Source organism: Pezoporus flaviventris, unplaced genomic scaffold (genome assembly GCF_033815535.1).
Source record: "Pezoporus flaviventris isolate CSIRO_AGI_PZ_B2104156 unplaced genomic scaffold, CSIRO_AGI_Pfla_v1 ptg000007l, whole genome shotgun sequence".
In the NCBI taxonomy this organism is placed as follows: Eukaryota; Metazoa; Chordata; class Aves; order Psittaciformes; family Psittacidae; genus Pezoporus; species Pezoporus flaviventris.
Window position 1 is genome coordinate 61582933 of NW_026892555.1, and position 26947 is coordinate 61609879.

A 26947-nucleotide genomic window follows, 5' to 3' on the forward strand; every position below is an offset into this window, starting at 1 on the left:
TGCTTCAAAGCAATCTATTTCTGTAGGATGCAGTTGGCACTGTCAAAGTGTATTGTGTGCTGCAAAGGAGAGAGAAGACATTAAGAGCTTCGGTTTGTCATTAAGGAAAACATTGAAATTAATTTCTTCAGAAGCAAATACAGATGACGTAGTAGAAGCTGCTAATATCCTAATCACAAAACAAATAAAATGGACATCTACAGTACTGATAAGATTAAACAGCCTCTCTCTTAAACACTTGCACACACACAATTCCTCACATAATGCAAGTGTTAATATGCACTTGAATGTCCTTATTTGCCCATTTTAGCATGCTATAGAAGGTTACAGAAACCGCTGTGTAGCACAAGCAGGCAAACAATAGCCTTACCCCTCTTTATTTTCAGGGGCAGTATAAAATAAATCTCCTTGTCTGACCCAGTTAGAGTTATTTGTCTTTCCAAAAATATTTTCCATATGGAGATCTCCAAGTCTGAGTGCCATCTGTGAGGACTTCTTGGGTTTCTCTTACAGAGAAGTCTCTGGAGGAAGCCCAAGTGCAAGACTGGGCTGGGCTGACAAGATTTTTTCAGGGAGAAACAAGGACACTTTCGTGTGGTGGGTCCTACTTCCTCGTCGTTCAGTTCAGGGTAATTCCTTAGTTAGGACTGTATGGCTCACTGGAAATGCTGTGCTGCAGATGGACCTTGAACGTCTGGAAGAGTAGGTGTAGCCATGCAGTTGTTCCAGGGTCTCTAGGATGGATGTTTTAAAATGGCAGTCAGGCTTTGAAATGGGTGCCCCATCCAGTCACTCTGGTGTAACTCAGTCCTGTTGGTCATCCCATAGGATTTTCCTGTATACATTTCTACCTTTTGAGTTGCAAAGCTGAACAGGTGGAAATGCCTCAATTTAGTTTGAGGGGGGATATCTAACTGAAGACTTTTGAGAAACAAGAACTGAATATTGGATTCCTGTTTTGGAAAGATGCAGGGAAACATCTGCATCCCCAAAGAGATGGGATGTGGTGTGCCGTGTTAGCTGATGGTGCATCACCTTATTCATATGGGATCACTAATGTCATCAGGACACAGTGAGCTCTCAGTGTTAGGACAAAAAGGACAAAAATTACTACATTTTGTGGATCACCTGCTGCAAGCTCAGGAGTGTTGCAGGAGGGCCAGGAGACCTCCTTGGATGGATAAGGAGCTCCTGAGGAAAATTCAATTGAAAAAAGAGTCTTATAATAAGCGGAAGCAAGGACAGGTGGCATGGGAAGAGTACAGGGATGTTGTCCGAGAAGCTAGGGACCAGGTTAGGAAAGCTAAGGCTCAGTTAGAATTAAACTTAGCTAGAGGTATTAAAGATAACAGGAAGGGATTCTACAGGTATATAGCAAATAAAAAACAGACTAGGGAGTATGTAGGTCCCCTCCGGAAGCTCTTGGGAGAACTGGCTACACAGGATTTGGAGAAGGCTGAGGTTCTGAATGACTTCTTTGCCTCAGTCTTCACTGGCAAAGGCTCTGACTGCACCACCCAAGTCCTGGAAGGCAGATGCAGGGACTGTGAGAATGAAGACCTTGCTCCCACTGTAGGAGAGGATCTGGTTCAAGACCATCTTAAAAATCTGAACGTGCACAAGTCCATGGGACCTGATGAAATCCATCCACAGGTACTGAAGGAGCTGGCAAATGAAGTTGCAAAGCCGCTGGCCATCATATTTAAAAAATCATGGCAGTCAGGTGAAGTTCCCGATGACTGGAAAAAGGGAAATAAAACCCCCATTTTCAAGAAGGGGAAAATGGATGACCCAGGGAATTACAGACCAGTCAGTGTCACCTCTGTGCCTGGCAAAATCTTGGAGCAGATTCTCCTGGATGGCATGCTAAGGCACATGAAAATCAACAAGGTGCTTGGTGACAGCCAGCATGGCTTCACTAAGGGGAAATCCTGCCTGACCAATTTGGTGGCCTTCTATGATGGGGCTACAGAACTGATGGATGGGGTAGAGCAGTTGATGTCATCTACCTGGACTTGTGCAAAGCATTCGACACTGTCCCACACGACATCCTTGTCTCTAAATTGGAGAGACATCAATTTGATGGATGGACCACTCGGTGGATAAAGAACTGGCTGGATGGCTGCACACAAAGAGTTGTGGTCAATGGCTCAATGTCCAGCTGGAGACCAGTAACGAGTGGTGTCCCTCAGGGAACGGTGTTGGGACCGGTCTTGTTTAACATCTTCGTCGCTGACATGGACAGTGGGATTGAGTGCGCCCTGAGCAAGTTTGCCGATGACACCAAGCTGTGTGTTTCAGTTGATACGCTGGAGAGAAGGAATGCCATCCAGAGGGACCTTGACACGCTTGTGAGGTGGGCTGATGCCAACCTCATGAAGTTTAACCATGACAAGTGCAAGGTCCTACACCTGGTTTGGAGCAATCCCAGGCACAGCTACAGGTTGTGAGGAGAAGAGATTCAGAGCAGCCCTGCGGAGAAGGACTTGGGGGTGTTGGTCAGTGAGAAAATGAACATGAGCCGGCGGCAGTGTGCGCTCACAGCCCAGAAAGCCAACCGTATCCTGGGCTGCATTAAAAGGAGCATGACCAGCAGGTCAAAGGAGGTGATCCTGCCCCTCTACTCTGCTCTTGTGAGACCTCACTTGCAGTATTGTGTGCAGTTCTGGTGTCCTCAACATAAAAAGGACATGGAACTTTTGGAACAAGTCCAGAGGAGAGCCATGAGGATGATCAGGGGACTGGAGCACCTCCTGTATGAAGACAGGCTGAGAAAGTTGAGGCTGTTCAGCCTGGAGAAGAGAAGCTGCGTGGAGACCTCATAGCAGCCTTCCAGTATCTGAAGGGTACCTATAGGGATGCTGGAGAGGGACTCCTCATTAGAGACTGTAGTGACAGGACAAGGGGTAACAGGTTAAAACTTAAACAGGGGAAGTTTAGGTTGGATATAAGAAGGAAATTCTTTCCTGTGAGGGTGGTGAGGCACTGGAGTAGGTTGCCCAGGGAGGTTGTGAATGCTCCATCCCTGGCAGTGTTCAAGGCCAGGTTGGACGAGGCCTTGGGTGATATGATTTAGTGTAAGGTGTCCCTGCCCATGGCAGGGGGGTTGGAACTAGATGATCTTAAGGTCCTTTCCAACCCTAACGATTCTGTTATTCTATGATTCTATGATTTGAAAAGCCAAAAGCAAGAGATTGAGAGGACTATAGGGAACTTTTAGCAGAACTACCAACAGAGATCTGGAAATCCTTAGCATGGTCTCCTGGGATTATGTCAGCTTGATTTGCTTCAAAGGCCTGTCAGCTTTTTGAGACAGCAGTACCTCGACTGAATGCTGCAGAGATCTGGCAGTACAAGTACAGCCAATGCTCTTCCTGGACAGAAGTTAAGAGAAGCCACTACCACTACCTTTGTCCTATCCATATGGAAAGCTTAATTGTGAATAAATTAGAAAATGTCAAAGGTGGAAGGGGAAGCAGCTACGTTTGGATTTTTCCAGCTGTGTTTCTTAGGAGGGGGAGATTGCAAACTAGAAGGCAGACTGCAAGTCTTGTTTGATGGTCACTGTGTTTTTTGGATGTGGGCTAGAAAACATCCTGCTGCAAGGTGAGCAGCAGATATGTTGTTAAAGGAGCACTGGGGCCTTCTCTTAGCAAAAGGCACAAGTATTAGTGTCTGTCTTTTCACTACCTTTGGAGAACACAGTTTTTGTCCTAGTACTGAAGGGACTGTCCAGTTTGTGAAATAGTCAGTCTCAGAAGTGGAGCATGTCACTTATATAGGCTCTACAGAAGGATTTTACTGCCCTGGATTCTCTGGGTCCCAGGCAGCTGCCCTGACTCGGACTCCTGCAGCAGGAGATAAGGGTCTCTAGAGGGGAGCAGAAAATTTTTGGCTATTCAACCAGCTATCTGGCAACCTCTAGTCACCCTGCTGGGCATTATTTAGGACTCTCCTAAACAGGCAAATATGTAGACAACGCTGAGTTAACATAAGTCCTGGTGCAGACACTCTGTTGCTGTTGCAGCATGGCTGTGCTTTTTCTGCTCTGTTACTCTGTCCATGGTGGAAGGCTTGGAAAGACAGAAGTCCTGACAGGTGCAATGCTTAAGCAAACTATTCCATCCTCTTAAGTGTGCTCTCAGCATCCTTTGCACTACCAAAGTAGGTGAGTTGGTCTCTTTTAATGGCTCCGGTGCTGTACCTGAAACATGACAAGTCTGCACCTCTCCCACTGCCAAGTGGTCTCTTACAAGGCACCTTCACAGCTGCAATAAAATATAATGAATTTGTATGAACAGAAAGGTCACACTGATGTCAAGCAGAATGAAAGGGACCCCAGAAATTTGCCTTTTTTAAAAAAAAAAAATAGCATTGTGTATTCTGTTTTGCAAAAATTAAAGCAGACTGGGGCCACAGAAGAGTAATGATTGCACTTAATGAGGGGCAATTGAAAGGCATGAAGTAGTTCTCCCAAACAAGTTCTAATCGAAGCTGGAACCATACAGACACTGTGCTCAACAAGCTTTCATATGAATAATGCACCTAATTACCATCTGCTTTTTTCATAACATGGATAAAAATGTGATCACATATAAAATTCTCACTGTGTTTCCTAGGATACAAGGTGATCCTCATTTCAAACTAGCTTGAAAATGGCAAATGAGCAAACTTAATTTTAATAAAAACAAGGAAACTCACATATGTGAAATATAACCTGGGCACTTCTGATTTCAGAAAGAAGTGTCTTTGCTTTTCATAGAAAACCTAGTGAAGAACTTGATAGTATAGCACAACAAGGTACTCCATATCTGTGGTTTAGCTGGTCCACGTGGAGGATGGCAGCACTTCTCCTAATGGACAGACAGCGTGAGAAGGTTTCCATATTAAACAACGAAACAGTAGACTCTACCAAAAGCTTTTTTTTCAACAGTGTGAGTCAAAAGATGAGCATAAATGACTTTCATGATGCAGCCTTTTTTTAATTACCACCATAGCTGGCTAGCTTTTTATGCAGTGACACTAGTAAGTGCACTGCTTAGTGAAAACAGAGAAAGCTAAAATTATACTTGTTTTACTTGCACCAGCTCACAGTGAAGGGCCTGTGTCACAGAATGAATCTTTTTAAATAGTGTGATATCTGCAAGACACTCTGATCCTTATACCTTGTTTGAAGTGTGCACTGTTCTAGATTAAGGAGGTCAACTGGGATTTTGTAATCTGAGCTCCCAATCCTTCCAATAGTTGCTGTCAAGCATATCATGTACTGTTCACCAGAGTATTCACATTATTTCACTGATGTTCCTCGGACAAGTTGAATGGGATGATGGAGAAATGAAGATATTGCCTGCTCGTGTTAGCCAGCACAACCATGGTATTTTATGACATGAAAACCTTATGAGAGGGGGTATGGCTTCTTAGTGTTCATGGCTTGTATGCAGCACTAAAGGTTAAGAAATATCCCAAGATTTATATATTTTCAGTACCATATCTTTTTACACAGTAGACAGTGAAGATGTCCGTTGTGCTGGATGAGAGTGGCTTCAGACAATATGATAATTCCATTTCACTTCATCCCTTGAGCCTCCCTCACAAATAAGCTGAAGGCAGTTAGTTGACTACCATTATGCCCTTTTGACTTCAAATGTATCCTAATATGACATCAACCTCCATTTACAAACTTGGATTACTCTGCTCTGCCCTGATCTTAATTGACAGGAAGTTCAACTAAGCTATTCCCACACTGAAGACAGAAAGCTGCAGCTTTGGCCTATGGACTTTCACTGCTGCCCTCGGGCCAAGTGGGAGCAGTGGTGAAGAAAGAATAAAGCAGTTTCCTTTCTGTCACTGAAGGGAAGCTCTGCTCTCATGCTTTGCAGAGCTTAGGAAATGCTGCAAAAGTCAGAGCTTAGAGACCAACTGTTTCTGAGACATCCCATGTGATAATTTTTCCCATTCTTTCCATTCTCTCCATTCCCCAAAGTGGAGAGGGAAGGAGGAAACTACAGCAACACAGCAGGGCTGATGGGATTACATATTCTGCTAAGGAGCTTGTGCATACTAAGGGCAAAAGGCTCATCGATGACTGTGACTGTGTGTATCTCTCAGAGAGGTGTTGTAGATAATGCTGGGTCTGGTAGCCTTCCAGCTCTCCTCCTCTCACATTCTTCTGCCCTGAGATGCCTGTCCTTCATCAGTCGTTCTCGAAGAGAGCTGAAGGTAGGACTAATTACAATGGTAGCTGTTGTCCCCAGCTTCCCAGGACATCGGTGTCCTCTTTGCTCCCCTCTGACCCTCCCTACGTAAAACTCCGTGAGGCAGGCACAAGATTCATGTGCACAATTCCATCCTCTTTACAACCTCTTCTTTGCCAAGCACTGTGTATTTGTTTTAGTTAAAGAAGCTTGTGACTGAAAACAGCTGCAGACTGAGTGGAAAAATACCACCTAAAAATAGCCCCAGCCTGAGAGCACAATGTGCATTGATTTTACTATGAAGAGTACAAGAGCAGGGAGATGGTGACTAGGCTGGTATGTTCTAATACGTCTCACCCTGCCATATTTAGAGTGCATGTAGTAAGCCAGGCAGCCAAGTCAGTCCATGTAGGTATTTGACTGCTTTGGAAGGGTTCCCAGCAAAGCCACTCCAACTACAACAAATTAGTGTGGTATTTTTATAAGCTGACAGTGAGGAAATCACCCCACAATATTACCATGTTCTGCAGAGAACAGAGAATACGTAACTGCTGAATAAGGAAGACAAATCTCTTGCTGATTGTAGCCACTCAAAACATTTTCCTAGAATAGATTGTAAAGTAGATAACATAACTTCCTCCTGTCTGCTGTATGCTGGGATGGGACCTGAAGCGGAATTCAGTTTAGATGCAGATCACAGACCCAGATGCATTAATTTCTCTTACAGTTTTTCCAGGTTTAGCAAGCCAAGCCCATGCCACAGCTTATTAGAAATACCTGTTCAGATTCACTTTTACAGACAACAGGGGTGATAATGGAAAGCACAGCTCTGTCAGAGACATCATTTTTATGTTATGACAATTATGACTATCTGCTTAAGGTGTCGGTGTTGGGATCATGTGCTACACTCTTAAGAGATGGCATCTGTATAATAAGGACCCTTGCCAATGAAGACCCAATCCAGCATGAACTTGCCCACTGCCCAGCCACCTCCGGGCCTTAAAGCCATGGAAGCTGAGGGTGAATGTTGAAGAACCATATTTTTTCTCAAGGCTAAACCAAGTAATAAAGAAGCCCGAGTTTTAAAAATGGAAGCAATGTGGTTCTTGCACCTGTGGTTGAGAAGGGCTGTAGTTCTGCCTTCACTTATCTTTTCTCCTTAGGCTTTGAAATGTTATTAGCTCATTAACAGAGCAGTGCAAATCCCCTCTGAGAGGCAGAAGAGTGCCCTGTCAGGAGATTTCAAATTGTTTCTATGCCAACTACAGGTCTGTTGTGACCTGAACTCCTAACAGAGGGGGCTGCTGCCTGAAGAGTGAGTTGAGAATACCAGGCCCAGAGGGTGGGTCTGGGTGAAGAAATGCAGTTCTGAACAGCTCACGGCTGTTAAACCCCTTTAAAATCACTGTGTTTGTTACATATTTGTCTGCAGATTTCAGACAAACAGATTCAGCAACTTGCGGGATAAGCTTCCAGCACCTTGTAGGTGTTTGTGATAGGACCAGATATTTTTCTTTAAACAACTAGAACATCTTAAAACTAACTAAACTGCCCCTCACAGCATATACACAGAAAGGTTTTCTCCTTAAAGATACAGCTTGCTCGGTCTATGTGGGAACAGGAAGCTCAGAGAAGCCCAGCACTTCATCTGTGACTGATGGACTGTCCCCCATTGAAGGGATATTCAGATTAGTGCTTTCAGAGAGGCACCCCAAACTCCTCTCTGCAGTTTGCAGGAGGGAGGTCTGTGTGAGTCTACAAACACATAAGCTTCTTTCTGACTTGGTTACAAGTAGACCAGTGCAGTGTTCCTAGTGTACTACTGTCAGAGGACCCACTGAGGAGACATTGTACCTTTACTGACTTTACTGACAAGTCAGTAAAGGAAGGTGAGGTGAATTCATACCACCGTGAGGTGAATTCATACCACTGGTGGACTTGTTCAAGGGCAGCAGAGGCAGATGTTGATCTTTTCAGAGGACAGATGCACCCTGTTTTCAGCCTGGTGTTGCCTGAATGAGCACCCATATCCTGACCTTGGTTTCACTTCACTTTCAAGGGAAGGTGGACATCTGAAGCTCACAGTCCCTGAATTTTATGTCATTTGGACTTTTTGCAGATACTCAGAACAGCCTTATACACTGATGTACAAAACAAAGCTTCGCTTGCCTGCTGCATGGTTAGCATTCTCATAACCTGACAAGATAAATGTTAACCAAAATACAATCCCTTTACCTGGAAAGACACGGGTGTGTGTTTTTCTGTAAACACTCAAGGGCTGTCCACTTACTGACACTAGTATTTTTCTAAGTAAAGAATGCTTGTGCATGACATGGCTCAGGGTTCAGCAACAAAGTGACCTGACCTTGCTGCCTAACTATAGAGTGAAGGAAATTAATTGCTGTTTAAGATATTTGTAATTAATCCATATAGCAAGAAATGAACTAGTGTTGGGAAACTATAAATAATTAATAATTGAGAAATAAGTGCAATCTGGTCATAGATTTCCCAGGAGGAGAGAGCAGATAAAGCGTTTGATGTAAATTATTTGCTCAGCTTTACCATTTTGATAAAACATTTCTTTACTAAGGGCAAAACCAAGTGAAATAGAAATGACTGCATGGTTAATGAGTCAGACATAAATGGTACAGTTCTTACTGGAATAGCTGATTAGGAAAGATACACCAAAAAATAGCAAAATATATGCACACAGCAGATAAAATGAAACCATGTGACAACGTGTACAGTTGGAGAAACAGCTTTGAGCAAAATTGCTAAAGGTAAGTTAAAACTTGTACAAATGATAGATAATACAAGACCTAAGGCTAAACCAAGACAAATGTAAGAGTGCAGCCAGAAGTTTTCTGTATATGATTTGCATGTATGCACATCCCCAGAATTTTCTACAAGGCTGGTAAATTGCTTACATTTAGAAACTATTGCTACAAACTGTTTTCTGTGAAAATGTCATGAAGCCACTGGGTTCCTGTGGTCCTTGATAATGCAAGTAAGCAGTGGTCTGAGTGTTTATGAAAGGACCAAGTCCCTGCAAAAAGGGTAATGAATCTAAGAAAAACTTTGACCATGATCTGAGTCTGTAGTGACACCCAAAGGTATGGGAGTTTCCCAGAATGCTAGACTTTGCTTGTTAAGAACATCAGATGAACATCCCCTAGGGAGTTAACTTCAAAGTTAAGTACTAGGGAAAAAAGAAACAAGGTACAGAGTAGAGACTCAAGGAGCAAAGGAGGAATGGTTGTCCAGGAGAGGAGGTGGAAAGAAACAGAGATAAAGACAGAGCTGCCAGCCGCATTAGAGGCAAGTTAGTAAAAGCTTCATCAATGACATCTGAATTCAGTTTCTAAGCAAATGAACAGAAACTTCAAACTATCAAAGTCCTGATTTGAAGCCAATAATGACATTTTGATACGAGAATAAATATATTTCCATGCATATATCTGCAATACAATATGAAGTTTTTTTCCCACAATGCACCAGGCACCACGCTAGCCTGCATATTGAGTAGCAAAGTTAATCAAATATACATCCAGCATGAAAATCCAGTGTTCTGAAATGTACTTAGTCAGTCCTGTAAAGATTGAGCCTCTGACAGTATTAACTGGGCACCTAGATTTGTAATCTGCTGTTGCATTAGTCTGCATACAATGTCTTGAAAATGTAGATTGAAGTCCTGTACATATCTGTACGTATTATTCTAAATACATGGTTTCCTATCCTGTTTGTCCCACTCTGTAGAACAAGCCCTGGGCTGGGCAACCATCCAGAGTGTGTTTCCCTGCCATGAATACAAAAGGACAGTCTCTAAAAATGTGAAAGGGCTTGGGTGATGACAGTGGGATACTGGAGGAAAGCCGTTCTTTGACAGCAACTACAAAAGCCAATTTTCTCTACAAACTAGTGACTCCAGAAGAAGAGTTGCCCTGTGGGCATAGTTATTCACCAAAGCACCCTGCAGACTGGCTGTTCCCCATGATACTTCCAGGCATGACTGCTCATGGATGCTGGGTCGTGTCTTGAACTCAGGCTGTGGACCATGTCAGGGCTGTGATACACCATGCCTTGGCTAAGGTCCCTGGCACTGCACTCCATCCAGTGTGCAGGTGGAGAGAACATCAACTTTAACATCTGATGGAGGGTCCTGTGAATTGAACACTGGCTTTTTTGACCTGGTTTGATAAACTAGGAGATGACGAATTTCCAGTGAAGTACTATGTTCATGCTTGTTGCTCTGACTTATCAAGGCTCAAATTTCCTGATTTCAAATGAAAAACCTCCAAACAAACAAAAAAAGCCCTTTTGTTCTTAATTTAGATTTAGCTTAATCTCCCAGCAGTCTGTCTCCTCAAATAACTGAATGAACTATGTCTAATACATGCCTCCAAATATTTTCATGAAGATAAAGAAAATGAGTGATCTTTTCCCATAATTTCTCTACACTGTGCTTTTAGGTAAATGCTAATATACACCTTGTGTCAGGTATAACTAAATAAACTGTATATGTATTTATGTCTGTGTTTAGTGCACCTGGTTCTTCTTTATTCTTTTTCAGTTCTGTTTTCATTGGCCTATCATTGAGCTCATTCTTACAGAAGGTTTTCAGATTGGGTATCTATTTTCTAGAATAAGTCTGACTCCCTTGCTGTTTTAAATCACAGTAAATCCCTAGGTTACCTTGGTGCTTTATTTTTAAACTTGTACTTTCTATAATTTCTCCACTGGTACCTTTGAATAGTCTTTGCTGTAAGTTTCAGGGAGTTTATTTTGTGTCAATGTTTGTACCAAAACTTTAGGAAATTTTTAATCAGCTTCTTCAATTTACAGTAATTACTCTGTTATGACAGTACAATGTCTTCCCTAAGAGAAATAAATTGAATATTAGTGCGACGCCTAACAATAACTCCTTCTTCCTTCCCTGTAACCCTGGAGTAGTTTTATCCAGGCAGAGCAAGCGTACTGCTGAGTCTTAACAAGTCCACACATACTTTTCCAGAGCTGCATATCCTTTAGGTGCAACACAGGTCACTGAAATTCTCCATTGTCACAGTATAGAACCAGAGATAGATAGGAGCAAATTTGGAAGGCAGAAAGCTCGTTGGTTCAAAGGGATTAATTTAATTTCAACTCTGCTAATTTCAGGTCTTCTCAGAATATCTCATTTTTACTTTTCCTTGATTTGCATGCTTTCTTTTTGCAACATAACGTTGATAATACATCTTTGCTTCTTCCTATCTGCAAAGAAATAGAGAACTGAATGTTATTTTTTACAAATAGCATGCTCCTCAGGTGACCTGCCTGGTATTTTCTTGCGTTAATTTGCAGAGTTAAATACAAGGAATTTATAAGGGGAAAAAGAAAAGACGCAGCTGTAAATGAAACAAGGGTCTTCTCTAGCCATAAGAACCAGGTGAGATTTTTAGAGTTGTCTTAACCTAATTCCAAACTATTTTGTTCTGAATAAGAGCCTTCCCACATTTCTCTGATCCTCACTGTGTGTTCCTGCCCTTTCCTTTGGGTTAGCCCAGCTGATCATGGGGGTGAACAGTGAGTTAGATTAGCCTTTCACTAAAAGGAGCTGGTGCAGCTAGCCTAGACTACACTACTTTTGGCTGACGAGGTAAGGTTAAATGGATTTCTGCCCCAATTAGTTGTTTTGTGCTTTTCTGAACTCTTAAATAACAGCCATGTATAAAATGTGTTGGCGTTTCCGAGATGGGTGAAGGGATTAAAATTTGTAAAGTCATTAGATTTCAGATTTGTTTGGAATTAAATGTACTATAACAATAAAGTTGTTAGTCTTCCACTGAGCACTCCCATTTTGCTGCATAGACACCAGTAAAGACATTTGAAAAATTACTGTATTATTATTTATTATATGTACAAAGCAAATAGTGAAGAAAAGCCACAATAATAATTTAAATACACCCAGTTTTAGCACAGAAAGGAAGATCAAACTAATTAAATCCGTATTATCACTTTCTGTACAGATCCCACACTGTTCTTGTGTGCTATAAATTCAAGTCCCATTAAATAAAGACCTGACTCTTCATATGTATGTATGCATGCATGAGAGTGGGGGCTGGAGAGAGAGGAGATGCAAAGAGTCCTTCCATCTCATGGGGCTTGTTGCAAACCCCCTGTTAGCTCTAAGAAGTATTGGGGCAGGGACTTCTGTGCCTTTGTGCAGTGTCCCAAGTGTAAAAACACAAGGGTAGTAGCAGTGCTGCTTCTGTTGTTTCCTAAAAGAGGTCTGGTAAGATTGGGTAGGTGTGAGGTAATGAGTGATTTGGCACAGAGCATTCTTCTATGTTCTGCTCTGAATCTCCAAGAGACATATTGGCTCAGCTGATCAGATTCCTTTAATAACACAGCTTCCAGGTCTACACGTGCTGCTGCTTCTCTGCTCTATAGCCAATGATGGTCATGGCTTGAGGCCACAGTCTAACACTGTGTCCTCATGAGGACTGGCATTTTTAATGTCAATCCAGCGTTGTTTTAAAAGAGAGACCAGGAATTAATGTTTGGGGGGGGGGGGGGGGGTTGGGGGCAGATTTCCTGTATACTTTTCAAACTGGTTCAGGACTTAATATTTGTTAAAAGCTGTCAGTAAGGTTGTGACAACACTGCAACATCTCAGATGCAGCAGCCATGGAGCTAGTTGACAGAAATGTGCTGAAAAATGCCAGCTTGCTGAACTTGAAACATTGCCTTCAAAGGACATCCACTATTATTTGCCATGGTGAAAGCCAGGTGTTAGTCTTGACCATTTCCTTGTGAGTTTGCCTACCTGTTTGGGTTATTGAATGTTGCTGTGCCCACAGGAATAGACTAGATCTGCCAGGCTGAACTTACCTGCATTCAGTTGGGTGACTGGATCACAACTAGCACGAATAGGTGAATGGATGGATGAATTAAAATATTGTTTCAAAGTATTTGGTCAGAACAGTTATGATGGCTTATTGCTCCTGTCACAGTTATTTTCCTTGAATCTTCTTTCAAGACAGTCACTGGCAGAAGTTACTGAAATCAGTATGTTTTATACCAGGGAAAAGGTGAATTTCTAGTACAGACAGCTCTTATTCCAGGATATATTCGCATCCAGTCAGGAAATAGGAGGAACAGCGTTCAACTTATTAAACTAATAAATTGGATATCAAAGAGTTACTTGCATAACCAAAGTTATCCATCCTCATATCATGCAGCAGATTTTCTAAAATGGGTAATTTTTCAAAAAGCATCCCAAGATGTCATCACCCTAATTTGGAAACAAACTTAACACTGAAATGTATTGAATTATGTATTGTCTATAAGCAGCTTTCTCATTTATAAACATATTTCTTCTCCCTAAACTATACAATAATAGTAGCAATGCAGAAAACATTCATTTACATTAGCTATATATTTGATACATTTCTGCAGTCTAGGGTGGATGACTGTTCAAGGCTAAAAATTCAGTTTTTCATTATTAAAAAATACCAGTCTTTGCTATAGGTGTTGATGATTCAGTGAGAATTACAATTCTAATCAAAGCATAATAAGTATTTTGAGCCTCTTATAATTGCTGCCAAGAAGCTATTTATTCAGCTAAAGAATTAAATTTTTGTTTGTAAGCTCTTTCTTGTTCACAATAGAAATAAAAGTGTGTGACTTGGCTCATGAGCAGATACCAGTCTGGCTGTTTTACTAAGAGTGAAAAATAAGCATTCGTACAGAAAGACTTATGACACTTAAACCAATTATTTATACATAACGTGCTTCTATAAAATCCAGTGTTTAGCTGCAATGAAGCTACTGACTGCTCTTTTCCTAAGAAAATACCCTAAGAAAACAGACATTTCACACAACTGTAATAAATTTACATCATCAGGAAAAATACTCTGACTTGATATGAAGGGTCTTTTACTTACTATCTTCTCTAAATATAAAAATATGTCAGTAAATTCACCAGGTAAAGTCTTTTAGTTTTAAGAATAGCAGGCACTTTTGTGCAGAGTCTGATAGTTGGAAAAAGGCAAAATCTTCAAAAGAACATTGCAAAGTAAGTTCTTTTCAACCCAAGTCATTCAAGACATGCCATTTGCTCTCAGTTGGTATAATGGAAAACATAGCTCCATGAAAGGAAAAGACATCAATGAAGATAACAAGAATGTACATAATGACTACACTAAGGGCCTTGGTAAGGCAGAGGACATCTTAGTGGCTGTTTATTTTAACAATGATGTCTGCTAGTACTGTACTTTTCTAATTGGATGGGATATCCTGGTTTAACTCAGATGGCAATTCAGCCCTCAAATACGTTCTTCATATTGAGGTAAGAGGCCATGGTAGAAGGGATACCTCATATGATCAAATCTTTCTCCCATCATACAATCATAGAATAGTTAGGGTTGAAAGACCTTAAGCTCATCTAGTTCCAACCCCCCTGCCGTGGGCAGGAACACCTCACACTAAACCATGTCACCCAAGGCTCTGTCCAGCCTGGCCTTGAACACTGCCAGGGATGGAGCATTTATCACTTCATTAGGCAACAAAGAAGTTACATACAACAAAAGAATAATGCATAATAATATACGACAAATACAATTTTATATGATAAGGGAAAGGAACACAAATGCACATCATGACATAGGCCTACGTTTGGCTAGTTTTTGTATAGCTTGGCTTTATCTATGCAGTTATGCTTAACAGGGAAAACTTTTATATTGGGCATCCAAAGTTACAAAGCCTTGAACAGCTGCTAAAAGAAAACAGTAATTTGCTGAGAAGCCTATACTTGTTCTAAAACAAGGACCTTCACTTGTTATCTTCTATCATATGTGCTTTGCACAGAGGTAACATGTCAAAATATCCATGCAAAATGTTTGTGGGAATTAATGAGAATGTATGTGCACTATATATCCAGGTAAGAACAAAATGTGAGAAAGGCTGATTTGAAGTTACTTCTTATACCAGTAAAATGAGGGATGCTATAAGACGGCTTTTTTTTCAAAAGAAAAATGTTTGGGTCATATCCTAAGTCAGTAAGAATTCTCCCTTTAACTTCAAGAAGATCAAGATTGGAGCAGCCACAGTAGTCTTAATAAATGTAAATCTTATTAGAAATACCCTCTTTTATAACAAGTGCCAAGCTGTGCAAAGCTCCAGGCTACATTACCTTACAACATTGACTGAAATGGCAGAAGAGTTTACCATCCCCACTAATGAATTTTTTTAACTGCTCTTTGCAAAGAGGGTGATACCAAAACTCCAGTGAGAAACAAGTTAATCCTCAAATTGAAAATACACTAATAAGGCTTAAATCAAATTAAATACATATATATATATATATATATACATATTTTTTGGTTGGCACTATTACTTTCTAAACCACTCTAGAAAATGCTAGATCTTTTTTCTCTTCTTTTTATAAGTCATTGAGGGAAAAGAGCTGCTAACACTTTTGGAGTATGTCTACTTACTCATTACAAACAAGGGCATAGACATCAGAATTTAAAACTTAAACACACCATCAAATGTGTTTATCACCCTACCAGCTAAGGATACAGTGACAAAAGAGAAGTATAAAGGGATTCTGGGTGCTAAGGACCATTCCAGTTGTCTTTCTCCAACTTCCTTTGGATTGTTACTGAGAAATGAAGCTGCCAAGAGCCATTATATGCTTCAGGCTTCCTGCTTACCTCAAGAGATGTGTATCCATAAAAGTGGATGCTAGGATCATAAGGACAATAAAGGGGTGTGAGCATAGTAAACTGTGAGACTACAGGCTCAATTGGTCTTAGACCATCCTTCTGAGATGCTGTGGGGTCAAAATGATCACCAGTATAGATGGCTTTCCAGGCTGATGGAGCCCAAGCCCAAGCCCAAGCCAGCCCTTCCCTGCTGGGAAGGTCATTGTGTGAAAACTTTTACTGGCAGAAAAATCAGTGAGAACTGAGCCAGAGGAACATGGCATTCTACCAGTCTTCCTACAGTCATGTCCTGGGGAATTCAAGTATGCCCAGTTCTCTTACAAAGAATGGGTGGCCAACTGGGAGACAGATTTTTGCTGGGGAGATGTATATAATAAAGAGGGGGTTTACAGTAAATGTGAAAGGTAATATGAAGCTTTCATTTTTGACAAAAAAACAAATGAATCAATGCAGGTTAATCATGAGTCAGCTTAATTTCCCCCCACCCCCAAATGTGAAATTAATTCATATTGGAATTTTTAAAACTTTAATGTAATTTATTTTCTTATCGGAATTTTTAATTTTTTAATTTCTTTTCTTTTTCTGATTTTCTGCATTTTCTAGTAGGAAAAACAAATATAGCTGCTAATTTCCTAAATTATTTACAGTCTTGGGAGAATAAACAAGTATCTATTTTCATTTACCTTCTCCTGTGAAAATATTTTGAGTTAACCAAGAGGTGTTTGAAGTCTCTAATCTGTTTTCTAAAGAAAATCATGCTAATTCAACTACTTGCTCCAAGCTATCACTCATGCATGGAAGAGCAGGAAATTCTTCAGTATGTTACAAAAATATGCTAAACATATGACTGAAAGAAACAGCCACTACTTAGGTAATTGGCTCAGCTATGACAGGTTAAATTTTTTCCACTCTACTATTACATATAACAGAGTACCTCTCTTTCCAGATCTGAACAGTAATCAGATACAGCTTGCCAGTGAAATCATAGACAACCCGTAGAACCATAATAAGACAGTAACAGAATCAGAATAAATCCATGGGAAAATATTTTCTCCTCTTTTAATTTAATTAAAAAAATACATAGCTAAAATAGATTGCATGTCTCCAGAAAGGATAGACCTGATTCAAGCATGAGGTCAAAAAACTTTAGGTTTTGGAAACATTTTGATATTTTGTTTGCATTCAGTTGTCCCTTTTTATGCCATGGTCCCAGATGGTCCCCTTGGCCACAGGACTGACACACGGACTGGACCAGGGGAGATCAGAACATGATCTTGTCCTCAAGTCTAAGCTGAGTCCACAGCACCACTTTTGTGCCGTCTAATGCCAGAAGACTTGTACCCAGCATTTCAAGTAGTGTGTCATGCAAAGAAAGTACCATAAGGTTTTGTAATTAAAGCCTGATTCTGATCAGCTGTAGAGTAGGTTTCCCCAAGCACAACCCATGCTCAGCTGACCACAGAAGACAATGGCAGTGAAGGGAGCACCTGGATGGCCTAGAGCTTCCATCCTGGCTCCTGGATATGCTTTGCCTCATGAAGAGCCACATTGGGGGAAATGTGCTGTTCCTGAACCAGATCAAGGTTTGGGAATGGCAGACATCCTGGAGGGGAAATTCCTGGGAACTCTACTGTGCATACAACATATGAGTACTTGGTATCATGCTATTGAGAAGGAAAAAGACATAGCAATTAGATGAGGCAATTAGCCATTCTTCAGACAGAGAATCATTTCAGAAACATGAAAAGAGGAGTAAACTCCATCTCTAGCACCTACACAGCACCTATTGAAAAGAGTGCAGGCAGTAACATCTTTTCTTTTTTTAGGTAAGTCCTGTTTTTCATGTGGCTTCCAAGGTTGTCATCAACCTGTGTGAAAAATGAGACTGCAAAATCCAGACTAATTCTTTAGTTAAAATAATGACACTCCCTGATTTTGAAACTGCTGCTCTCACTGAGCTTTGTCTGGCTCTACCCGCAAACAAACAGTGCCAGAGATTGAACATTACCAAACAGCAGAGAACCTTGGTTTGTAAATGTAGAAATTGGAAATGGGAATTAAAGTAAGATGAATCGCCAAAATCTGGAGGAAGAGATACTTATTGAGATGAATAAATGAGATATTTCAGCAAAAGTCAATACTAGGAGTCATTATCCGAATCAAATTATGCAATAGTTTTCTCTATGTGGGATCAGCAAGAGACTAAACCTAATTCCAGCTGAGCAGAGGCAGCCAATCTAATCTTGTTTACACATGATGACATCATGAGTCACAAATACTGAGGAAAAGAGGAACAAGAGATATTAAAATGGCCATGAGGATTAGCCAGATCATGAAAAAGAACAGAAATAATTTAAAGTGGATGATACAAGGCCTGCCTAATCACCCTCTAGCATTGTCTACTAGTACATTGCTTTGTATCTCACCTTATACAGTGAACACTGAGAAAGTGGAAGCAAGCAGACAGGACTATGGGCTTTCATTTAGCAGGGACATTTTAGTGTATAAGAACAGGTACTCTGTTCTGAGCAAAAGATCCCCATGCTGGAGATAAATACATGCTTAAGAGACAGGAAACTTAAATTGCCCTTCATGGAATTCCCTTATGATCTTGCTGAATTGCTCTAGGAAGGGAGAAGACCAGAGAGTTAAGTTCTCTATGCCAAGCTATCACTGGGAGGTTAACAGGCAGGCAGAGACATCTATGGAGAGCACCAAGACTTTGATGGGCATCACCATTCCTCTGAGTGCCCTCCCAGCACACTGGCTCTGCCTGCTACTCATTGAGTATAGATTCTCCAAGGGCAGCAGAAAAAGCCAGGTTGTTCACAAGACAGAAAAAACATTCCCGATATAAATGCAGGCTGAGTTACATTTTAAACCTACCTTCAGTCTGCTCTGAGGTATAAGGGGCTGCTTTCACTTCTTTTCCCTTTGTTCATACCTCATGGTGCTGGAAGAGCCACCTTCCCCTTCCACATAGGCACAGGGAGAGCACAGCAGAGAGGAAAGGTTATGAAGAACCAGGGAGCTACCAGAGCCAGGTACACCCTTACATATTTCCCATTTTTCCTGGACAAATATCTGAGCTCCGCTCCACAGAATATTCAGTACCTACAATGTTTTGACCAATGTCCCTGTACCATCACTATGGTGTTTATTTCTGCTCATTCTGAATTTGAATTAAAAATGTTAATAAATAAAGGCATATATGGAAGCGTTTCCAGGTAACTGTGCTTTACTAAATAAAAATTACACTGGCAATTCTTAAGACTTTAATACTCTGTAAAGCATAACAGCAAATAACAGCACCGTAAAGAATCTGGAGAATCTAGGATTTTTTTTGTATGTTACAACATGTTTTGATAAATGGGTAATATTTTACCCTGCTGGTCCTTTATCTCACTCATGTTCTTTCCAGAAGTTCTAATTTGTAAATGAAAATATGCAAACTTTAGATGATCATCAACTTTTCTTACTTTAGCAACTTGTGCAGGGAAGTAAGTTAGCCTCTAAACATGACAAGTTTATTTGTTCATTTATTTATTTTTAAATTCTAATTAGAGAAAGGAAAAGGGTGTCAGGAGTCTTTAGTGATTCACATTTTAACAGCCAGGTTATAATTTATTAATTCCCAACTTATAAAATTTTCACAACCTCTTTCCACAGGAGTCCAAGAACAACTCAAATTTATTTATTGTTTCTACGTAGGGTGTCATTAAATATTTGTTATCTCCTAAAGTTCGTTGGGAAACGGGATTATTTTCCACATCAAATCACACCAATGCTAATGGGAAAAGCATTAGATGTTGACCCAGCAAATTAAACTGTAAAATATGAGACTCGTTATTATTACATACAGACACATTTTCTGTGCTCCTTATTAAAACCATCTTAATCAAACTCATTGTATTTTAGTCATGTTTTAAAATAATCATGCCAGAATATAAAACACATGAATATATAAAGTGAACAAGTTCTACTTGAATATGTTCAATTTAACTTTATAAAAAGAATTTTCCAATTGGTCTCCTTTGACATTTAAATTGATCACCTACCAAGAGGAAAAAAAAACACCACACTGAGAGTTGTTTGTGCTTTCCTTAAAGCTTCCTCAGATACTGCTTCTATTATATTTTCCAAGGGGAAGAAAATAAAAGTCAGTTCTGCATAGATGAAGCTCATTTAAAGAATATTTCTGAAAATTCTCGTTTCTAAGTCTTTTTATTATATTACCATTGTTTCGTTAAGAAGGACGAAATTATCCCATCGTGGGGCTCAATGTTCTCTCCCTCCGGTGGTTACTCTTGCCTGGAAAATTACTGGGGAAACTCTCCTTCTCCTTCGATTCGTTTATGGATCTGCACTCCGCAGTTTGCCCTAATTCACAGAAGTCTTACTGGGACAAGGTAATTTTTAATGTTCTGAAACTAGAAGTGGGATTCCTGATACTATCTGCAGAGTCCACTTGCTGGGTGGATGTCCCTTCTTTATCACCAGTGGAAATAGAACCGATATAGAAACTGGGGTTTAGTGAATGATTCGTCTGGCCAAGCATAGATATTTACCTTAGGATAAGAGGGGTCATGCTCTGTGTTGAGGTGACTAACTCTGCCAGGTTTAAAGAGAGTCTGAGGTCTGGCTCAGATTGTGTTTGCAGGTATCACCTGTGAAATCAGAATGCATGTTCCGTGTTTGCTATTGTTTTGTGTATTTGGCAAGTGGTGAGGGGTTGAGGGCTTTATCTCCTCTGCTTTTCTGATTAGAAAACCAAATTAATGAATGACAACTAAAATGTTTTGCACCAAAGAAGACTCTTAGTAATTTTGTTTTAGGAACCACGGAGCAGATTACTACAGCAGATCCAACTCACCTGGGGTTACTCACCCCATTCCCACTAGAAACACAGAGCTTTCCCTACATACCAATTCCTGATCAAAGGATACAAATGATTGAACCTTTATGTTAACTCCCATTTAAAGAGCACAAAGCCAAGGTATTTGTTTCTGTGCCTTGTGGTGCTTCTCTGTATGTGAGGAAATGGACTGCAGGCTAAGGGACGTCTCCACACTTCCTAATACTCCAGACATACCGCAGCTGGAAAATTCACTTACCACAGTGCATTTGGCCTCTTCTCACACAACACACACTTAGCATTGAGCTCTGCCTTAACTGTTTTCGCTATGGCACTGGTCAGCGCTGCTCTGTTCTCCCTGGTGTTGAGATGTCTCTTCGTCTGCTCATTCATTCGCAATTCTACAGATGTGCAAACATCTCACTTTAAATCAGGGTGTGAACCATTTGCACCGTAACACTGCTGAACATTTATTTGCTACATTAGAGCAGCATTCCCATTCCTTGCTTACCAAATGCTTCTCAGACTTGCTAAATTTTGCTAAATTAATCTCTCTTCTTTAAAAAGCTGTGCATTCCCACTGGTACTTGAGACCAGTCTTTTTGCAAGCCAGACCCTTAATCGTGACAAGCTGCAGAGTTTGTTAGGAATTTTGCGGTAGGCTCCAAACTGAGCTCTCAGTTCAAGGTTTGGTTTAGCATCATGGGGCAATGGGAGGTTTTACCTTCGTGATGGTTGAGCTCCTTGCCCAGGTCCCAAGGAAAGGCATCACTCACCATGTTTTTGGAGCATTTAAAGAAAGAACTAGTAAATTCTTCTGTAATTTTCTGTGAAGTAATTGACTTTATTATATTCAGAAACTCTGCATAAAGGCTTTATGCACCCATGTGTATGTATTTTCCACTAACAAGTGCCTAACTCTTGAAAAATTAGGTGGAAATTGAGTATTAAAATTTATAGTGGAAATGCAGGTACAAGAAAAGATGGAAGAGTCAGCACTGAACCTGAGCTAAGGAGTCAAACCATGAGGTCTCAAAAGCAGGTGTTAGGGAGCAGGTAGAGGGACGAAACAGGAGCAACTGACTGGACTATGTCCATACTCCATAAAAATTCAAGTGAAAGATCCAGTGTCTGCATCCTCGCAGAGCAGGCTGGTGGGCATCCAAGAGGTAAATCTAGGCCAGATTCTGTTGCGTAGGCATATTTTCACACTGCACTCATAACTGGTAGCTTTATAATCCCCTGACCTTCGTGGTAAAAGCTCCAGGAAAACCCTCTGGAATTTAGCCACATACGTTTGCTGTAGTCACAGGAGTAACTTCTGGCGTGAGCACTTGCAGCTGAGGCACAGCATGAGTCTCCAAGCAGAGGAGTAAAGTATGACCTACCCTTTCCTACCTGAACACCTGAGACATATGTAAAAGTTGCACACCGGTTTTGAGAAAATGCATGCAGAGAGGCTGTGTAATCTCTGAGATTTTTCTTAAAATCTCAAATTTCTTTATATCAGTACTTGGCCGGATGCAGCTCTGAGCAACCTGCTCTAACTCTGAAGCTAGCCCTGGACTGAGCCGGAGCTTGGACTAGAACTCTAGGAAGGCTCCTTCCTGTGTAAATTCTGCTATGATTTTAGGACCCTGTAGTTCTCTTGGGGACTAAGGTCCCTTGTTGTACTAGACATTTGCCATTAGAGTAATTTGAACACATGAACTCTGATGTAATGAGACGTGTTACAAGTGGCACATTGCTCAGACCAGCAATCCAGTCTCGGTGCACGCACAGAAAAACCTCCTGTTGGCATTTAGCTAAGACATTGAAAAATACATGAATACCTGCCTTGCAAAGAGCAGTTGCTGTAGTGTCAGCAGCAAGTTGACAAGCACAACAGCCAGATAGCCTGTACCGTAAGCAGCCTTTTCCAGAAAGGAATCTTACCAAGAAGCCAGCATGGGGTCAGTGACCAGGCAGGCCTGCCAAGGCATGCTTTGCTCGGTGACAGAGACTCCATGTGGGTCACATGTCCCACTGGCTTATGCCACCTCCTTGGCTGCTATCCCTCCTCCTGTCTGTCACCCGGCAGCCCTCGGACAGCCAGCACAGAGTGTACAGGAGGGACACGCAGGGTTCTAAAACAAAATAATCTCTTATAAAAATAACTCGGGAGACTCCTCACACCAAAGCTGGAAATAGCAGAGAAAACACCTCCCATGCTGATTCAGAGGGGTCTGCGTGGCAGGGAGGAACTTGCTTGCTGAAGCTCCCAGTTGTCACTTTGCATTTTGACTACTGCAGGCTCCCTGAAGCTGTAACTGTTCCCTCAGGGGCACTGCACATTTACCAGCCATATAACAAGGTGATCCAATCAGCCATTTAAAGCCAGCAGCATAGGAAACAATACTGGAGATAAGCGGTTGAGGTAGAAGGTTAGATGTGTCACAGTCAGAGGAAAAGAAGAGCCTGAAGACGTCCTAGGAAGGAGGAAGGGGCAGGATGGGAGCAAGCAAAAGATTAGTATGAAAAGGGATGCAGAGTCTTGAACCATTTATGTTAGCGTATTTACTGAGAAACAGCAGTGTCGGCTGAAATTCAGAACCTGCTGTAAGCAGGATACAGGTGTCATCTGTGAACTTGCTGTATACAGGCTTCCTAGTTCAAACTCGTGGTGCCCAGGAGAAGCACTATAATATTTTTCTATCATCTTATATATTTTTATATCATGAGAGGAGACAGAGTGGGCAGTGGTGGCGGAGTGGAGAGTTGTGCTCAAACCATGACAGGAGTGTTGAGCAGTCAGGGCAGGGGGAATATCAAAATCTGTGTGTGCCTTACAAGGAAGATGAACTTGGCTAAGATGGTTTTTTCCTCCTTTTTAACCCCATAATAGGTTAGGGACAGTATTACTTTCTAAGGATTTTACCAGAGGAGCTAAAGAATGCATTCCTGAGCCCAAATTTTTCTTCTGTAGTTTCACAAAACATATCAAAGCACAAGGGTATCTGATTATTCAGCCCCTGCTTTGGCATCACACAATACAAACAAGTGCCACACAGCATGAATTGAAGATTCAGAGAGAAAAAGCTGTTGGGGTTTGATAGTGTTTTGAATCTTGAAGAAATCTAAAAATACCAAATACAGCCGGCACATGTGCAGTACTTTAGCAAGCAGAACATCTGGGAGCATTCTCAAACACTCCCCTTTTCTGTTGCTTGTTATGCTACCAGAGAGCAACAAAGTGCAAATGCCAGCTTAGCAGATTTCTGTGGTGCTTCTAAGTTCAGATACAAAGATATCAAAAACAATAATGGGGAAAGTTAACATATCCCAGTTTACAGCCCCCATTTATTTCAGTCTTAGAGGACGCTTATGAGTGCTATGCTGCATTTCTCTGTAGTCTCTGGATGAACTATTATACTCATTGTATATGCACATTTAAAATGCATACGTTGGTATTTCCCTTATGGTGTGATTTAACTGAGACTTGTGGAATGCTTTGCAAACTCAAAATGAACTTCACATAATGAGGTAGAAATAGTAATCATGTCACCCACCACTCAAAGGCATCACTTTTTTTGACACAGTACTTGCTTTTGATACAGTAATGTCAGTGTAAAAAGCTTCCCTGTGACTCAAAAGTGTCAAAACAGAGATCCAGGTCTAAAATAAACAAAGCAGTTTTGCTGTTCCATAGAAGGAGTTTTGCTATAGACTTCAGTGAGATGAGGATTTACTCAGTCCTTTAAATTTTGCTCATTTATATTGCACAATCTTATTTAATAAGACTACTTAAGGGAGTAACTACAACTGTATGTGTCTGGGTGTGCTTAACAGGTAGGGATCAAAGAGCATAGCATCTGCACAAGGCTGTTTTCAAGTCCTTGACAAACAGCATAATTTCAGAATCTTCCAGATCAAAGAGTAACTTTCCCAGATTCATACATATTAGAAGCTTTTATCAGCCAGAAAGGAATAGGATTTTGCCAGGATGCAACAGCAACAGGGGACAAAGAGTATGAGATGGCAGCAGCCAAGGCTAGAATCTGGAGGTCATCCAAAATGAATGGAAAAAAAAAACAACCCTTGTTTTTTGTTATTTTTGAAATGCACCTTTCAAACTGTTCAGCCACATGACCAAGATTTAAACAAAATACATCAATATAGGCTCTGTGGTGAACAATGCAATTTTTAAAAGACAGGGCCAGGTTGGACAGAGCCTTGGGTGGCATGGTTTAGTGTGAAGTGTCCCTGCCCATGGCAGGGGAGTTGGAACTTGATGATCTTAAGGTCCTTTCCAACCCTAGGTATTCTATGGTTCTATGATTCTATCTTGCAGCTAATTGAGTGGGTCTTTTCTTTGGGTTGTGCTTTTCCACACATCATTAGGTAGGCAGTCAGCGCTATCTCCTGGAAAATAAATACTCATGGAAATAATACTCAGAGGACACATCAGCACAACCCCCCCCCAAGTTCACACCTTGTTGGGTTCTAAGTAAACACATTGCTATGGAGAAGACCAACAAAAGAACTTTTGAATAATATCTGCTACATACTTGTTTCAACAAATGAATGGCTTCGAATTGCAAGGGGATGAAGACAAGATAAGAACATGAAAGAGGATCCTGTTTATTACGGGCTTTGGCTTCCATATAGCAAAAGGTATTGTAAGAAATGCTGTCACCTTGTAAGGTGAAAATAAACCCTATTGGAGAAAGCCATATCAGTAAATGCTGACAATATAAACTGACTTGACAAGACCTTTGCTGACTTACAGAGAAATCCCTGAGTTACAGAGGAATCATATACTAAAGGTATAACTTCAAAGATACATTCATTCCACACCAACATCTTCCACATGCTTACAGACCAAGTGAAAATCCAGTCATCCTTCTCCAGTGATGGATGCTCTGCTTTTACAGGCTGGCATGTTTACGTAGCCACTGAGAGACAACAACAGAAGCAAAGAAATAACAATACCCATGTCCATATAACTAGACAGATCTTGTATTTGAAGAGAATGCATGTGCACATTTTTATGTACAATAATCAGAATCAGTGGTAAATTTGCACAGACCCTGTGAGCCACCACTTAGCAAAATATAGAATGAAATCATAGAATTGTTTATGTTGGAAAAGACCTTTAACATCCCTGAGTCCAGCTGTTAACCTAGCACTGCCGAGTCGACCACTAAACCATGTCATGGTGGCCAGGGAGTCACAGTTTTGCTTTCTCAGTCCCCTTTTCCTGAATTGAAAATAGAAATAAACAAATAACATTCTCCTTTCTTACCCCTCTGCCCCCAGTAAGGACACCAAAGTGGGATCAGTGCAAAACTAAGCAATAAATGAAGTGGAATATTTTGGGGGCATCAGGTGCTCCATGTCTGGATCATCTTTAAAACATCCATAGGGAGAGTTCTAGGCAGGCTGCAAAAGCTGAAGAATGGCCAGATCACAGGATTTGTAATTAGAGTGAGTACATGGTGCTTCCTCGCTGAAAAAAAAAAAAAAGAAAGATGAGCAGCTGTCTCAGCAATATTGGAGTCAGTGAGGACTCCCAATGAAATCAGATGCTCGTCTGCAGAGAAAACAAGTACCATACATCCATCAGCTGGGCATGTGTCACAGCTAGTTGAAGTGAAATGGCTTCTAGAAAGTTAAGCTTCCTCTGAAAACTCAGCACATCTATTAATAAGGGAGAATGAAAAGAAGGCTAGGAAATAAACTAGAAATACAAGCAGTAGTCACCTGAGGCTGCACATGATTAACTTCACTAAAGCACATTACATGCTTCTACAAGGAGAAAATTCAAAGAAATACTTTATTGCATTAGATAACAGTAAAAATAAACTGGTGTGGCTTACGTACCCATGTGTAACAATTTCAAGACTCAGACAATTATTTGGGACCTGGGTTTTATACCAATTCTATTTTGGTATAACTACGTTTATATTGAGATAAGTTTCAATGGAGTAATTGCACACATCCATCAATTTAAACAGAGAGGCTCCCAAGCTTTTGTCTAAGCTCTGAAAAAAATACAAGCGTTTGTCTGCAGAACTGAGAGTTCCAAATTTTATCCTGCACCGTGCAAATATTATTTTACTGTTGCAAAGCAATGTCTTCAAAATGGTTATTAAAGGAGCCTGGGAGCCAGAATAATAACCAACACAGTTTTCAATAGATGCTGACCCGAG

At 40.8% G+C, this 26947-nt stretch overlaps 2 long non-coding RNA genes across 3 annotated transcripts in view; one reads left to right on the forward strand and one right to left on the reverse strand.

Moving 5' to 3' along the window:
* LOC133267055 (uncharacterized) overlaps positions 1 to 26947 on the forward strand; it is a 497367-nt gene that overhangs the window by 249008 nt on the left and 221412 nt on the right. The gene's annotated exons all lie outside the window — the stretch shown is intronic.
* The window catches only part of LOC133267048 (uncharacterized), a 41888-nt gene continuing 26244 nt past the window's right edge, over positions 11304 to 26947 (reverse strand). Inside the window, exons 4-5 of one of the 2 annotated variants that reach the window (XR_009742619.1) lie at positions 13378 to 13467; positions 11341 to 11440 (exon numbers count right to left, since the gene is read on the reverse strand). This is a non-coding gene — a long non-coding RNA (uncharacterized LOC133267048). Of the gene's footprint in view, positions 11445 to 13377; positions 13468 to 26947 lie in introns of both variants that reach the window. The other variant, XR_009742618.1, reaches the window with a different exon arrangement.